This window comes from Pteropus medius, unplaced genomic scaffold (genome assembly GCF_902729225.1).
Source record: "Pteropus medius unplaced genomic scaffold, Ma_sr-lr_union100, whole genome shotgun sequence".
In the NCBI taxonomy this organism is placed as follows: Eukaryota; Metazoa; Chordata; class Mammalia; order Chiroptera; family Pteropodidae; genus Pteropus; species Pteropus medius.
Window position 1 is genome coordinate 14,452,228 of NW_024351729.1, and position 16,987 is coordinate 14,469,214.

The following is a 16,987-nucleotide window of genomic DNA, read 5'->3' on the forward strand; positions in this document are numbered from 1 at the left end:
TTGCGTTTTCCAAACAGGTTAAAGATACACCACTCCTAATGAGTGAAAAAACAAAGTGCCCCTTTTATTGACACAGCGCTCAGTGTGTTGCATTTAGTGGTCCATGGACTAATTATGGTATTCGAAAATTTTTTTCACACTGGTATTTGATACAGGAAATGGAACAGGTTATTAAATCAGTTTTCAACAAATTTGGAGGCTCATTATGAAAAATTAAATTCCCTTTATCAGGAAATAGTTCCTCAAAGAAAAATACCATGTCCAAACAACTAACTTCCTCATGAAGAGAATTTAGAGAAAGTTCTTCCTTCCCTGATAATAAATCCTGTTTAAATTACCTCATCAAAAATGAAGTATTCTCACAATTTACTGAATCAAAGAACTCTGACAAATTGGCCAATTTCCAGAAGGAAGCTACTGCTCTAGGTATAAGAGGACCTCAGAAATAACTTCATTAACTACATTAACTGATAAGTAGGTTTTCTGCAGTGTGAATGCCATCGAAAATGGATAATAATTTATTTTTGTCTAAGAAATTTTACACTAAATTATACCTTAAATTTCTTGACTTAAGGTGGTGATTTAAGTTATATATATTTATATGTATGTATACATATACAGACACATGTGGCATGCTTCTAAATGCAGATTATCAGCTTTGTTTACCACATTGTTTACCACTTTTGACCCCAAAGGGAGATACTAATCAACTTGTAATTTCTGTAAAGAGGTATGTTTGATGAGATCAACAAAAATAATAAATACTTCTGATAAGATTTCATGTTCTAATGCAAGCATGTCTCGACAATTACATATTTACTTACATATTTATCTTACACATTATATATTTTGTTATGTACTTATTTATTTTCATTTTTAGATAAAATTGCCCAATGGTCCAGAGAGCATTGAAAAGTATAAGAAAAGATAAGCAGAGGGTAAGACCGTCACAACTGTGTATCTATAAAAGAAAATATTCAGCACTGTTGTGTATTTCCAACATGATTAACAGAGCTAATAATCTGCATTCAGAAACATGTAATCCACGTAGCATACGCTCCATACAGGCTCTTGGACTGATGATTAGAATAATAATTATGAGTGACTTTTCCTGAATGCTTACCCGTGCCAGGCATTACATTAAGTGCTTTGCATTTATTATGTGTTTTGTTCAATCCTCATTTCTCAGAGGAAGCTCCTGAGACTCAGAGAAGTTAAGTGATTTGTTTAAGGTCACATATTTGATAAGTGGTCAAGCTGAGGTTCAAATCCAGCTGTCTAACTTCAGACCCCATACCCATGATCATGACCATTCCAGGCACCACCTCAAAGTTCTACCTAGCAAGTGGCAACAAGTGGCCCGGGACAAGAAAATGAGTAAGGACACTCATGCACAAGTCACATCACAGCATAACAAATACAGTATAACTTTTATGCTTTCCATTTGTTTTACAGACAGAAAGCTCAAATATAAAATAGCTGGGCTCAAATATAAGACAGAAACTGCACAGTTCTATCTGCAGGTGGGTTGCATTGTTTGGGGAGTTAGTCATGTGACCCAGGGCAGTCACTGCTCTGCAGGACTCTTAACACTCAGGTCTGGCTGAGCTTGAGTGCCTTGTCCCCCACCTTCCCTACTCACTGCCTACTCAACCATGAGCGGGTGAACACCTTTGCCAAAGCATGGGAAGGCCCTGCTAACAGGGAAAAGGATCAAGCTGGAGCCTAAACAGAAAAGAAACTTCCTCTTCCACAGATCAGAAATGCAACTTAAGATGTTGGTTTTACCTGACTTGTGAGGTTGAGGGATAATGAAGAATGACTATAAAGCACCAGGTACTGTGCTTGGTACATATGAAACATGCAACAAACAGCTATTGTTTTTATACAGTTCTTAACGCCATGCTCTCCGTGACAAAGTTTAGTCGGACATCTTAAAAAGTCTCTAGAGCTGGGGAAAAGATTCTAGTGCTGGGGAGAGAGGAAGATTACTACTAATGCAATCTGAGAGTGTCAGACGGATAGAGCTCAGGGACCCACATTTCACTAGAAGAAACCCCAATTCTTTCTGACCTCAAAGTAGTGGCACACAGCAGAAAAAGGTGAAATCATTCAGTGGACAACTTGATTAGAACATGTGACTTATATTATTGAGATCTTTGCCATCATAGCCTACACTAAATCAGACTGTGTACAATCCATTATTCCATAAAATTTTAAATTGCAACCTGTAACTCAGGAACCAAGTTTTCTTCAAACTGTACATTCTCCCTCTCCTACGCTATTATCGGTTTCACGTTATAAGTATGAAAAGAGCTATTTGTTAAGAAAAACAATTTTAGGTTGACATATCATTTTTAGTTCATCCTATATATAATGTTGCTATCTTTTAGACGTGATTTAGATTATTTTAGTCTGTTAAAAAAACAAAGCTAACATAATACTTTTGGACACTTTGGACTTTTTTCTCTTTGCTTTGATGATGTTCTTTTCTTCTTTTCTACCCTTAGTTTTATCTCTTCTCAGAAACAAAATTTTAAATTCTGAAAGTAGAAATTGGAACAACTTCTGGATTTTGCACAGCACCTCACCGGTCCATTAGGATATTCTTTGTTCTATTTTTTTTAACATACATTTTTAAACATAATAATAAAATAAACTTTGTCCTTTAAAATATTCAAATAAACCAATTAGCAAGAGAAAGGACTAGGTAATGAGCAGAATGGAAAAAAAAATCAAACACGAATAGGAAGTCATAGAAAAGTCCTAAAATTGTAAGTCTGTATTGTTGCTGTTGTTATTTTTGTGTGTATGTGTTTAAGCAAGCAATTTTTTTTAGTAAAAAAAAAAATATAAGAAAATGAGAAAAGGTGGTAAGTTGCCTTTGAAGTCCTTCCATAGGCAAAAATTTGCAAAAGCAAAGATGAAAGTAATTGTAAAAATCAACACAGTTCCTCCGTGGCACCTATTTATTTACACCAGCAAGCTCTAACTGCAGGCACCTTGTATCCATATTGTCATTGGGCTACTTTGTTCTTATTTGACAGGAGGAGATGGTGATGTTTTCTCTTTCTCTTTCTTCTTTATTTGTCTTCCTTCTCTGCCTTTCTCCTTATTCTTCTCCCTTTGCTTTTAAATTCAGTTTGGTATAGAGAGTCTTTCCTAATATGTTTATAGGCAGTCTTTTTTTCTAGTAGAGATAAAATTTTGTTTGATCAAAGTAAAATTAGTGAGTTAAAACTCCTGTTCCAAAATTTCTTCCATGATGTATCACACTGAAATCTACGATAGAGGCCCTGAAGCTCTTCTCCTGCTGTGATGAACATAGGAGCAAAGTCAAAGCCAAAGATGAGTTCAATGGCCACTTATGTATTTGAGGCTAAGGGGAAATTAATTCTGAGAGAAGTAAAGTATCGGCTTAAATTCACTATGAAATATAAATGACTAATGTCAAATATTTTGCTAAAACAGAAATTGATGAAGGGGAGGGTAGAGATAGGAAAGGGTGTGGAGCCCTTTACGAAGAGGGGAGCTGTCAGAAGAGGAGAGAAAAATATGCAGAAAAAGACAGGCCAGAGCACTGAAGGTCAGCCAGGTCAGGATCTCCACTTTGTTTTGATCCTCCTCTGCCCTCCAATTCATGATGTATGAAAGTGTCCAGTTATATTCATTCAAAATCAGACAGAAAATAAACACCTATCTTAGAAAAATGGGAAGCATCCACAGAATGCCAGGGTAATGGCCTAATTGAGTCTCAGGTTTGGGCCAGCCAGCAACTCCCAACCCTGACTCACCTCCCGAAACCCCCACCTATTCCCATCTCACCTGGGAGGTTGGGCAGAGCTGGAATTTCCAAGTTGATCACAAGACAGTTGATTGGGTGCTTCCCCATCTCTTGTTCCCTCAGCAAATGGACATTCTTAGGGTAGATGTGTTGTATTATGAAACTTCCATGTTTTCAAAATTTTAGTAGCCTTAATTTTGACAATCCATCTAACTCCAAAAGTCCATGGCAAGAAGCCATTTGTCACTTGCTGAGCATTAATTTGAATGTTGCCCTTCTGGAGTGGAGAGTCGGCTTGTGAAACTAGGATGTCTCACTGAGGCTTAGTTGCCTCTTCCTCCTAAAAGTAATAACCTATAGGAAGTAGAGAAAATTTTGCTTCCAAAGCTACGTTATAGCATTATTTCAAAATCTGGGGGTCACTAAGGACTCCTGACATATATTTTCTCCATGAATGTCAATAATCTATGTTAGTATTTATATACATAATAATAATCACTCCATTTATTGAATGCTTATTATACATCAGACACTTTGCATATATCTGCTCATTTATGGTTAATATAATCTTATAGCAGGACATACTACTATTCCCATTCTACAATGATAAAATTGAGATTCAGTGAATTTGAGCTACTAATTAGTGGAGATGGTAGGATACAGACCCAGGCGATTTAACTTATAAGCTTATAACCACTGTACTATAATGCCACTGTACATGCCTCTAATCACTGTATAATGCCTCTACATTAATCTTTTACAATAGACCAGAAGCTCCTCACATACAACTTGTGTCCAGACTTCCTTAACTTCATATGCTTAGTGCCAAGGCCAGGCCTATAGAGGGATAGTCAACATATTTGGAAGTAAAACATGGAGGAGCCTCCTTGGTTAGTAGGGAGACACTCTCTGTACTTCTGCATTATATATCTGAAGTCATGGCTACCTATGATGCCACCGAAGAGATGCATTGAAAAAGGCTTTGTAATATAGTTTGGGATAAAGGTTTCTTTCTTCATATCTGAACCTTATACTGATTTGAAGAATCTTTGGTGGCATTTACCTAAAGTTAATGTGCCTGTTCCAACACATTTTAGATCTTTACATGGATGGTTTATCTAATCTTAACCAAAAAAAGTCTGTCTGTCTGTCTGTCTGTCTGTCTGTCTGTCTCTCTACCACATACACACACACACACACACACACACACACACACACTCTCACTCACTCACTCCATTTGCTTCCTTCTTCATTAAAATTAGACTATACCAGGTGTGGTTCCCAAACTTCCAAACAGAATAGCTAACCCAACATCTTTTCCCCAAACCTGCACTCTTCTTAAAGAGAACCAGACTTGCAGAGGAAATAGGAGCTCCCCCATTCCTAGCCTTAAAGGCTGCTCTGGTTCCTCCCCATATTCCTAGCCTTAAAGGCTGCTCTGGTTCCAAACATGAACATTGTTTATTCTGGCCATTTCTGTAGCCCAGGTGAGTTTTAGTCACAAAGGAAGCTATAGTGTTACCCCATTTACATCTGTAATGCAATCTTGATTGCTATTCAGTTGGCTACTCCTAGTGATGATACTTTTAAAAGTGACTAGAGCTCCTTTAGGAAATTTCAAATATATCTGGAATATAACAACAGAATATATTTAGTAAAATTATGTGTAACAAAGCCATTTCTCCACTAGCTATTTTAGCAGACTAGAGTCTGCTTATTTCAGAAGCTCCAGGATGCCTTAAGAATATTTGTCTCATTATCCCCATTATTTTTCCCTCCAGGGAACTGTCCCTAATAAACTTAGCTATATCTCTTCTCCTGGCTAGTTTTAATATGAGCCAAGGGAAAGATTTCAGAAAAACATGAGTTCTTTTCTGCCTGGGCTTGCAAATTGTCTTTTGCTGCAGATGCATCTGTTAGTAAAGATTGAGACAATCTGTGCAACATAAGACAACTTGTTGAGAGATGACTCTAAAAAGATTCCCTTCCAAGGAATGTTTAACCTCTTAGTACCTTTTCATGACAGCAGGATCTTTAATGCCCACGGAAGACAAAATGATGCCTTCTTACTTGAAATCAAAAAGACCTTGAAAGCCTCAGGAACTGAGTTACCTGGAAGGAAACTTCAGGCTCAAGTACCATTGCAAGTTTTCACTCTCTCTGATGGGGCCCAGGATGACTGAGTTTGGTGCAGATTCACTTTGAGAAGGCTAGAATCCCTTGGCATTCTTAGATGCCCAAGAAGACCTCTAATCGAAAGCCAGATTATCAGGAGACTGAGAACACCAGAAAACTCCTTAATTTGTTCCCTAACCCACTTCTCCTCTTACCTTGTTTTTGCCTTGGTCTGAAAATAAAATCGTTATGGTTTCCAGTTAGAGGTTCAGAGTAGCCTGGATATGATTACCAGGCCCAATGGGCTAAAGATACAACTGGAGTCATCTTTGGCTGTCCTATTTCCCTTGTAACTTTATTTGCCAATGTGTTAGCTGATACGTAAGGCCACCCTATTCAAGCCAGGGATTACAGACTCTTGAAGAGTATATGGCAACATGCCAGGAGAACAAGAAGCCAAAGGACAAACATGGTGCATTTTCCTGGAGTGACAATAATAGGGGAAATGCCATTATTTTAAAGCATTACAAAATAGAGTAGAATGAAAACGGAGTAAAATGCAAAATTCATGGACTTTTAAAATAAATCTTAAAACTTCAAATAAATTTTGAGCTTGAGGCAAAAGCTTCCAACTCCTTCCCCAGATCTCAGGGGGTCGTTTCTTCGCCTCCTCCATGAGGGGCATTTTGATGAGTATTTGAGAAAAATCATCTCCCAGAGCAACTGGTGTTAAAAAAAAAAACAAACAACCCTCTTAATGAAGAAAAAAAATCTGCTACAAAAGAAAAACAACTGAATTAAGGAAAAAGTAAAAAAGAAAAAAAAAGAAGTTTTTACAGGAGTTGTTATATGCTTGTGGCATTAGTCCTCAAAACACCTCATTTTGTGAAGGTGGAATCTGAGATTCAGAAGAGTGAGTAAGGTGCCCAACGTCACATAACTCTAAACGACAACGCCAAGGCAGGGAATGGGTGGAAACGGTGAAGTCAGGAGAGCCCTCTTCAAATCCCCCACGTTGTTGCTCTCAGTCAGCCATCCACTCCCCCTGTGGGAAAGAGCCCTGTGGACTTGCCCCAGTGGGTGTGTAGCTGCCGCACTGCCAGCCTGCTCGACGAAGGACCCTTTCCGCCTCCTTGATGGCACAGCCGTGCCCTGCCGGATTCAGGAAGGGAGCATGAGCTTGGCTTCATTCCAGGAGATTTTTCTCTTTTTACCCCCAGTTTTATTGAGATATAATTGGTGTATAACATTGTATTAGTTTTAGGTGTACAATATGATTATATATATAAATATAAATATATATATAAATGATTATCACAATAAGTTTAGTTAACCATCACCTCACATAGTTACATTTTTTTTCTTGTGATGAGAATTTTTAAGATTTACTCTCAGCAACTTTCAAATATATGATACAGTACTGCTAACTCTAATCGTCATGTTGTATACTACGTCCCCAGAACTTATTTATCTTATAACTGAAAGTCTGTACCTTTTGACCTCCTTCCCCCATTTTCCCACTTCTCATCTCTCGCCTCTGGCAACCATCAATCTATTCTCTGTTTCTATTAATTCAAATTATTTTAGATTCCACACAAAAGTGAGATCATACAGTATTTGTCTTTCTCTGTCTGGCTTATTCATGTATCATAATTCCCTCAAGGTCCATCCACAATGTCACAAATGGCACAATTTCCCTCTTAATGGCTGAACAATATAAATATATATATATATTTATATATATTTACACACGCTCGCGCGCACACACACACATACACACACACATATCACATTTTCTTTGTCCCTTTATCTTTCGATGGACACTTTGGCCGTTTCCATAACTTGGCTATTGTAAATAATGCTGCAACAAACATGGGAGTTCTCAGAAGATATTTCCATTGACCTCTGTTTATCCCCCTCCCCCTCCCCCACCAGGCTGGGGATACTTTTGAGGAGACAAACCTGTTACACTTGGTCAGTGGAAATGAGGTCATTGAAGGGACCACATGGAAGTTAGAAAACGAGCAACCTAAAGGTGTCTGATTATTTCAGGCCTCAGTCTCTGGTTCTGCATGTGTCTCTCTCTCTGGGTCTCTAAATCTTCAATCTACCTATCTATTTCTTCCTCAGCTTCTATTTCTCTTTGTTTTCTTTCTTCTTCCTAAAGATTCTGTCTTCTTCTTCCACCTATTTGATTTGAAAATTTGTATCATCTGCTAACAAACTTGGGAATATAAGCATCACAATATGTAATTAAAATATATAAAGCAAGTGATGGCCCTGGTATATTGCTTGGAGTTTTGTTGAAAATTTATTCATTTATTTATTTATTGTAATTTAATTCGAAATATTTCAGCCTAGACTCTGAGATATTCTACATCGGCTAGTTAGTTTGAGCTCCCACTCTAGGGGCAGTCAGCTGCCTTAATGGAAAACCCATATTCCTCGGGTACTCAGTATCATGTTTGAAAGGACTCCTCTGGGCGCAGCTGCTACAAATGCTCTGTCTTCTGTATCTCGATCAGCACCCAAGGTTTTCCTAGTTAGCGTAGTGAATTTAGAAATATTTAAAGTAGCTATTAAATAAATCAGTGGCTCTTTAGTTAGTATATCACACAAGTTTCCACATACTTACATTACCCCTCGAATACCTCATTTTACAAAAGTGGAATCTGAGATTCAAAAATGTTAGAAATGACCTTTATTGAAATTTAGTTAAATTAAATTTGGTATGTATAGTTTAGCTAAAATATTTAAGAGACTCTCCCCATGCTTGATTAAATGGGGTATCAGCATCTAGCTGGACCTGTAGCCTGTCTCTTTGAGATGATGCCCAGGGCTTGATCTCTGAATGGTCCCGGGTCCAGCAATTACCCAGGAGGATTTCCAGTTGCCTGAACTGTAGGGGAACAGAATCCTATTTCTGGAAAATCACCATATCTGCCTTAGGTGGACCTTTCATGCAAGTAGGGATGGACACAACCTGTTGCAGCGCAGGTTGTATCAGTTATTTTGTGCCTCCCGCTTATATGACTGTTTAATAATCACATGTACATAAATTGTCTTGAGATCTGTTTTCTTTATACCTGGTAGAAAGGTTGTGAAGGAATAACTAACTCTTACCGCTTCGAACTTCTTAAAGACTTCTGTTATCTACCAAAAAGGACTAATATTTGTACATTAAAAAGTTGCTCAGGTCAGTTCATAACGACATGAGAAAATAAGCAAAGGCAGCTGGCTTGTTTCATATTTCTGCTGCCTCCAAAGGACTCTGAGGAGAACTGGTATGACAGAGTCCTGCACTAAGAGGCTGAGAGATGATCTGAGTTTCCCATCACTACCACCACTTATCTGTGTGACTATGAACAAGTCTTTTAACCTTCTGAGTCTCAATTATTGCATCTATAAAACAGGAATAATGCTTACTTACACCAAGTGTCTCTTGCATTTTATAGGCTATTAGTCAAAGAAATCACAGCTTTGCTTTTGGAGAAGGGTCACTTTCCACAACTTCAAAATGCTCCAGTTCCTTTTTAAAAATTGTTGGAGACTATCATTTTTGTGAGTGGGACTTTTATTGAGATATAGTTTACATGCCACACAGTTCTGACATTAAAAGTATACAACTCAATGGCTTTTAGTATATTCATGTAATGGTTTTTAGTATATTCATGTAATCATCACCACAATCAATTCTAGAACTTTTTAATACCCCCAACAGAAACCCCATATCCTTTAGCCGTTACTCCTCAATCTCCCCATCCACCTTCCCCAGCATTAGGCAACCACTAACCTACATTCTGTCTCTACTTTCTGCCTATCCTGGATATTTCATAAAAATGAAAAATCATACAACATGGAGATTTTTGTGACTGGCTTCAAAACGTTTTCAAAGTTTATCCACACTGTAGCTTTATCAGTACTTCATTCATTTTTATGGTCAGATAACATTTCACTGTATATATAACACATTTTATTCATTTTGTTTATTTCTGCCTTTTAGTTATTATAAGTAATGCCGCCATGAACATTTCATGTATAAGTGTTTGTGTGGACACATGTGCTCACTTCTCTGAGTACACACCTGAAAGCGGAGTTGCTGGATTATACTCCACACGGTCACTCTATGTTTAGTCTTTAGAGGAACTCCCCAAAATGACTGCAACATTACACATTCCCACCAGCAACGTATGAGGATTTCAATTTCTCTACATCTTGGCAACACTTCTTATTTGCTGTCTCTCTCTCTCTCTCTCTCTCTCCTCTAGTGTTGGTGAAATGTAACATCTATAAATAGGTTTTGAGTTTCCCTTCTAGAGATAAAAAAGCAAAGAAATCTAAAATTTCTATAGTTATGCGGCTTCGATAAAGAAGGAATTTTCCCCAAAACAAGTTCATCCAACTGAATATTCTTTAAATTTCTTCTTGCACTATTTATCCTCTCCTCTCCATACTGAGAGATCCTTTCAAATGGTTCAGTTCGAGAAGCTTTGCCTGCTAAGAATGGTCCCAAACATTTGGCCTTAATCGTCCTTAATTTCAAGCTCTGGATGTTGTCACTAGTGAGTCAGAGCAGAGGCAACAAACAAGAATTAGCCCAGTAAAGATTTAGAAATCTGAGGGGAAAAAAATTCCAAGAAACATTCTCTGAAACTACTGTCATTTAAAATTCTTGATCCAGGCATCACCTAATAAAAAGCTGTATGTTCTTACCTCCTTCTTAACCCCCACTGGGTAATGAAATGGTCTCAAGAATCCATATAAAAACCCCTCTCAAATGAGCCCATTGAGAGGCAAGGACATTGGTATTGAAAGCCATGGGGACCTGCAGAGAGAGAAAAGAAAAGGATAGAGAACAAGATAGGGACAGAAAGCGATAGGAACTGAGACAGGAAGAGAATGAAGAGGGGAAAGGGAGAGAGAAGCATATGGCAGGTATCAATTATTTACCATTTATGTACAATAAAAAAATGCACTTTAACTACAGGAAGAGCACCAAATCCACTCAATAACCATTTAAAAGCATATGGAAATAAAACACAGCCATTTAAAGGGCTGTAACAAATGTGCAATGCTCTTTGTAATGCCCCTGAAAGAATACATGTGTTAAGTCTTGGTAAATTACACTTAAAAGTAAGTATAACATAAAAACAAAATTAGGCATACAAATAACCTCACACTTAGACATTTTTTAAAAGTCTCTTTCAAACAGTTAATTAGAAAAGCCTCTAAGGAACATAACTTTTCTTCTCTCATATTCTCTTCTCTTAACAATAGAGCCAAGCAAATGGCAGGAGCAAATAAACAGAGATCCAGGATTACAGAAGGTCTGCATTAAACAGTCTGTTCTAGAAAAAAAGGGGTGGAGGTGGAAATGGAAGGTACTGTCACTTATTATAGAACTGAATGAAACCCTTTAAACAAGGGTCACGAAAATATGTAGAGGGCGTCACAGGCTCTGTTTCCCAATTCCACATTTTCATAGCTTCAGTGTTCTTCTCAAAATGCAATAAGCTAATCAGAAAGTACTATTAACTTCATGTGCCCATTCTTCATTAACATCTGCTGTATAATAGAGTCATGTTTCCAGTAAACCAGACCCAGCATGATCCAGCCTTAAAGAGGTGTCGGAGAGGAAAATATTTCCCTTCTTCTCTTCTAGGTTCTTGAGCTGCTCCAGTAAGTAAACTGACATAAAACAGACTAACAGGAGAAAACTTTAATTCTATAATAGGAATCTCATAAAAATATGAGACTCAAAGAAGTGACCAAAGCAGGCAGCTTTTACACTTTTCAGACAAAGAAACTACATTTGGGAAGTATTGACAAGACAAAGGGGTTTGGGCTTGGGTTAATAAATTAGTGAAGAAGTAACGAGATTTGTTTATATAGCCTTCTCAGCCCTAAATTCCCTATCTCTGGTGATAGGGATGTCTTCTACCCTTCTGGTACAGGGTGGGGCCCTTTCACATGGGAGATTTATTTCCTGCTGTCAGGGAACGAAGGAAGCCAGAATGTCTCCCTTGTACTGGCTGTTTCTTAAGTAATTTTAATTCCAAATAATCAATATGTCAAAGTCGCATATTTGGGGGTGGCATATTCTGCTTCTCTTCTGGGGAGAGAATGAAAATGAGTTTTGCTCCAAGGGGACTGTAGCCATTAGATACTAGATTGAAGTGGGGCACTTGGGGGTTTGGGTGTGGTTGCTGGCTGTTTGCTGTGTTCTAGCCTGCAAATTCTGCATAACTGTTCAAATCACAAACAAGAGTTCTCTCATCAATCAATAGTAGCACATGTCTTTGTCACCCTATCCAGTCAGCCCCCAAATCTCTTCATATTTGGAACATAGCATAACACTTACATAATTTCATAAATGTTGTGGCTTGGGTTGCCCCAGGAAGCCAACTCTGAGACAGAGACTAGTGTGCAGGGTATTTTTAGGGAGTGCTCTTGGCATCCAACACTTGTGGAAGGGAAGAAAGCAAAATTGGGCAGAGTGAGAAGTTGGGCTGCAGTACAGCTTCAATGGACATCTCAGCCAAGGCTCTGGGGAGTTCTCAAGATGGACTGAGCTCTCAACACTTTCCCAACTGAGTGGGACAGCCAGGCCTCTCTACCCCTTCATCATTCAGTCATTGGATGTAGCTGCCCTGGAAGGGGCGTGGCTGTGTCGAGGCTGTTCTCACCTGAGACAACCCGGAAGAGGCTGACAACTGAGAGCTGGCTGCCTGCCCAGCAGCTGGGGGCGTCAGACCTTCAGTCCTGAAAGAGGATCTGAGCAACACATCTCCACATCCACCACAGTAAGCAAACGGAAAAGCCTTTTTCATTCAGAAAACATTTGGTGCCTCATTTTAATGGGCATGACACTGATCTATGATGATTGATTAGTGTACAGAGCACAAGGGTTTTATACTCACTGCCTCTCCCGAATCCTCTGTGAGGCAGCTCTGCATCAAGGACTTACCTGCCCATTTTACACATAGGAAAACTGACAACAGAGAAAAGCAATCGGCCAGTCTTTAACAGGAAACCTTCCAGTATTTAAGAGAAAAAAGGCATCTTGAGGAGATGATAGCAAACCTTGCCTAGAACTGTAAGCAATCCACTGACATGGGGTTACAGAGGAACGCGAAAAGGAGGGATCTAGCTAATGAGAACATTTCCTGAAGCTTTAGATTCTTTCCCCTTCCCTCTTTTTTCTATCTTTCCAGATGCCAGAGGGCAAGATTTAGTCCATAAATTATACTCTGACCCCATTTTCTAAATTTCATTAAAAACACTTTTTTTCCTTTATCTGAAAATTCCTTTTTTGACTCTTACAAAGACACTCCTGGGTCTGTCTTATTACCCAATAAGTAACCTGTTACTGTTCTCACTGACTGTAATCAAGCCTATGCCACTGTCCTAATAATACACTTAAGTGTGCCACCGACCGCCAGTGCACACCCTCGTGTGTCATTTCACTCAGTAAGCGGGACAAAGATTCGGAAAAGGAAGAGATTTGATTTTGCAGCATTGTAATGGCACTCAAGTCTCCTGTAAGGCTGAATGGGATCTGCCCCCTTAAAATCTCCATTTGTTCCACCATTATACTATGGAAATCTCAGCCCCACCCCAGTGACCTTAGCTGCATCTCTCAGTAATACTAAACCATTAGTCATGGCTGGGTCAATGATGTGTCAATAACAGAATGATTATTGGAGAAAGCCTTAAGAGGAAGGACAGTAGCCTCAATGCAGAATTAGCTTGACCCAAACCGGCACCATGGTTTGTTGAATAAATGAATGGATGTCGAATAAATGGCCCCTTTACATCTAGAGACCTAAAGACTGTTGATTCCATTAATCCAGGGGGTTATTTGTAGCTGCTAAACACCTTTTTAGACCAATAAGTGGCATGCCTTTTACTCCTGCTGACTGCAACCCACTCTTCTCTAGCGAACACATTTACTGTACTTAATGGTTCTGGCATTTTAAAAGGAAGTCAGCCGGCAGGGCTGTTTGGAACACCTGCACCTTTTGTAGGGCACTGGATGCAATGAAGAAGCTCTCTCCACTCGCAGGAGAGACAATCTTGAGATCCTGAAATTAGAGATGCCTCCAAACTCTACGCTAGACCTCTGATAGAGACCAAACAGCAAGATGCTAATAAAATAAATGAGAGACAGTGAGAGCGGCAGTGTGGCTGAACAGTTAGTCAGAAACACAAAAGACAGAGGCACACACAGGGAGAACGCCATGTGAAAACCGGAGTTATGCTGCCACAAACCAAGGAACTACCAGAAGCGAGGAGAAAGGCCTGGAACAGATCACTTCTTGGTACCTTCAGTAGGAGCATGTCTTACTGACATCTTGACCTTGGACTTCTAGCTTCCAGGCCTATGAGACAATAAATTTCTGTTATTTAATCAACTCAGTTTGTGTTACTTTGTTACAGCAGCTGTAACAAACTAATACACTGGGATAATAACTTGCAGCCAGTAGGCCTTGTAGGGAGTTCTGTCCTCATCATTCATTCGTTATCTCATCTTGGGCAAGTTGCTTAAACTCCTTGCCCTTCTATTTTCTATAATTCCAAGACAATAATACATTGTTTACCTACCCCACAAATTTATCATGGAAACCAAAACTTTACATATGCAAAAGCACTTTCCAAACTCTAACAGAACAGTATGCACATTATATATGGGATTAATGCATCCAATACAGCAATCTGTACGGCAGTACCTTCCACCCCTAAGGTATGTACAAATTAGGGTCTCTAGGAGTCCATAAAGAGAGCTCAAAAAGTGTTCAGAAAATAAACAGACAAATGCAAAACTCTCTCTCGCTAGTGCTCTAGGTGGGCAAAATGGATTTGAATAGGGAATGGCGAGCTTTTGAAGCAAAAAAGAAAGGCCAGCTCTAGGGTTAACTCTTCCTAATATTATAGCACAATGGAAATGACAGAAAAGCGAGGAAAGTAACATATCAAATAGGCACCAGCCAAGACCAGCTGTGCAAAGTCTTTCCTTCCTACAAGGGCACAGGAGCCCAGGGAAGGAAGGAGAGCTGGGGCTAGAGATTATAGTGTAAATCTCAATGGCAGCTTTTATACTGTGACAGTCTACATTAGAACCCACATATACTATTCTCATAATGCTTGTTTTTTTAATAAGCAAGTATTTTTTTCTATGTTAAATTACAACCAGAATAAACTTGCGATCCCTCAGGTCCAGCTAGTACATGAAGCTGCACTAAAAAAAAAAAAAAAAAAAAAACAGTCCAAGAAACACAATGACTTGAAAAGGTAATTCATTCATACAATGTACCCTTGATATCATACAATGAAAATGGCACTTTACCTCTGTCTCGAAAATCTATAATCCCAATCTAATCATAAGAAAAACATTAGACAGATTCCAATAGAGGGCAATCCTACAAAATACCTGCCCAGCACTCCTAAAAACTGTCAAAGTCATCAAAAAACAAAGGAAGCCTGAGAATCTGCCACAACCAAAAGGAATCTAAGGAGACATGAGAACCAAATGTGATGTGGCATCCTGGATGGGACCTTGGAACAGAGAAAGGACATTAGGTAAAAACTATGGAAATCTGAATAAACTATGGGCTTTAGTTAATAACAATGTATCGATACTGTTTCATTAATGTACCACACTAATGTACCACACTAATGTACCACACTAATACGGGGTGTTAATAATAGGGAAAACTGGGTACAGGTATATGGGATCTTTCTGCACCATTGTTTCAGTTTTTCTGTAAGTCAAAAATGTTCTAAAAATGAAGTTCATTAAAAAATTAAAAAGGCAATCCAAACTTGGCTTTCATTGTTTGAAGAGTATTAGAAAAAATTAAATTTACATCTCACAAAAAACACTTCTTTAAAATCTCCTTTCCTCTTCTCTTCAGATATTATACAACCCAAAATTGCCCCAGAGCCTCTTGCTCTCTCAAATTCCCCCACACATGTACACATATATGCATGTGTGCGCACACGCATACACACAGCCAGATACCCAGGAATTGTGACTTTTTTGTCCTTCGTCATCCCTTGCTGATACAATACTATCTCCAGTGTCACCATTCCCCACCCAAATGGATTCCCCAAATGTGTCGCTGCCAAGATTTCTGCACCAGCCAGCCAGTCACAGCCTCACTTGAAACCAGGATGACCCAGAAGTTCTCTGTGTCCGTTCTTTCCTTACTGCTCATGAAAATAAACCATGAGACATTCCCTGGAATATGTAGTTCTTTTCCAGGTCTGTCAGATTTTCTTATAAGCAATTCTAGTGGAGAATTTGTAGTAAATAAAATCCTCTACCTCAATGTAAGATAAATATTTTAATTTCATTCTCTTACTACCTAGACATATGAACTAGGGTTGAGTTAAAAAAAAAAAAAAATTGGCAGTCCCAGAAGACTATACACAAAACTGGTACTATTTTAATAAACTCAAAAATAAGGAAAACTAAAGATTATATTGTTTAGACATACCTGGATACACAATAGAACAATTTTTGTAAGAAGCAAGGGAGTAATAAAGACAAAATTCAGGTTAGTGGTTATCTCCTGGGGAAGGGGGTCATGTTCTAGGTCTTGGATGAGTATTATACTTTATAATTAACCTATACATTACACACATTCTTTGGTCTGTATCACATAAAAATATGTATCTTTAAAAGATAATAATCATAATTGGTGTACTATATCAGTCAGATTCCTGCAGGCAGAGAAATCAACTTCAGCTTAAAGAGAAAAGGAACTTGGGTGGCTCATAGAATAACCAGAAGGATCAGAGAAGCAGGCTAGGGGGTAAGCCCAGAACTCAGGCAGCAGACCTAACCTGGGAAGACATCACTGAACTACAGCTTTCATCTCCAAAGCCACCTGATGAAACTGGTGAGAGTACTAGAAACTTGCCACACTGCCTCTCAAAACTGGATGGGGCAGCTGCTGCCACCAGGTGTCCTCATGGCACCTGCTTCTTCGCACCTTCTAGCTTTAGCTTCTAGCTCTGGGTGGATGAGTCTGATTGGTGGAGCCCCGCTTATGTCTGTGTGGTACTTGCAAAGAAGGCTGGGAA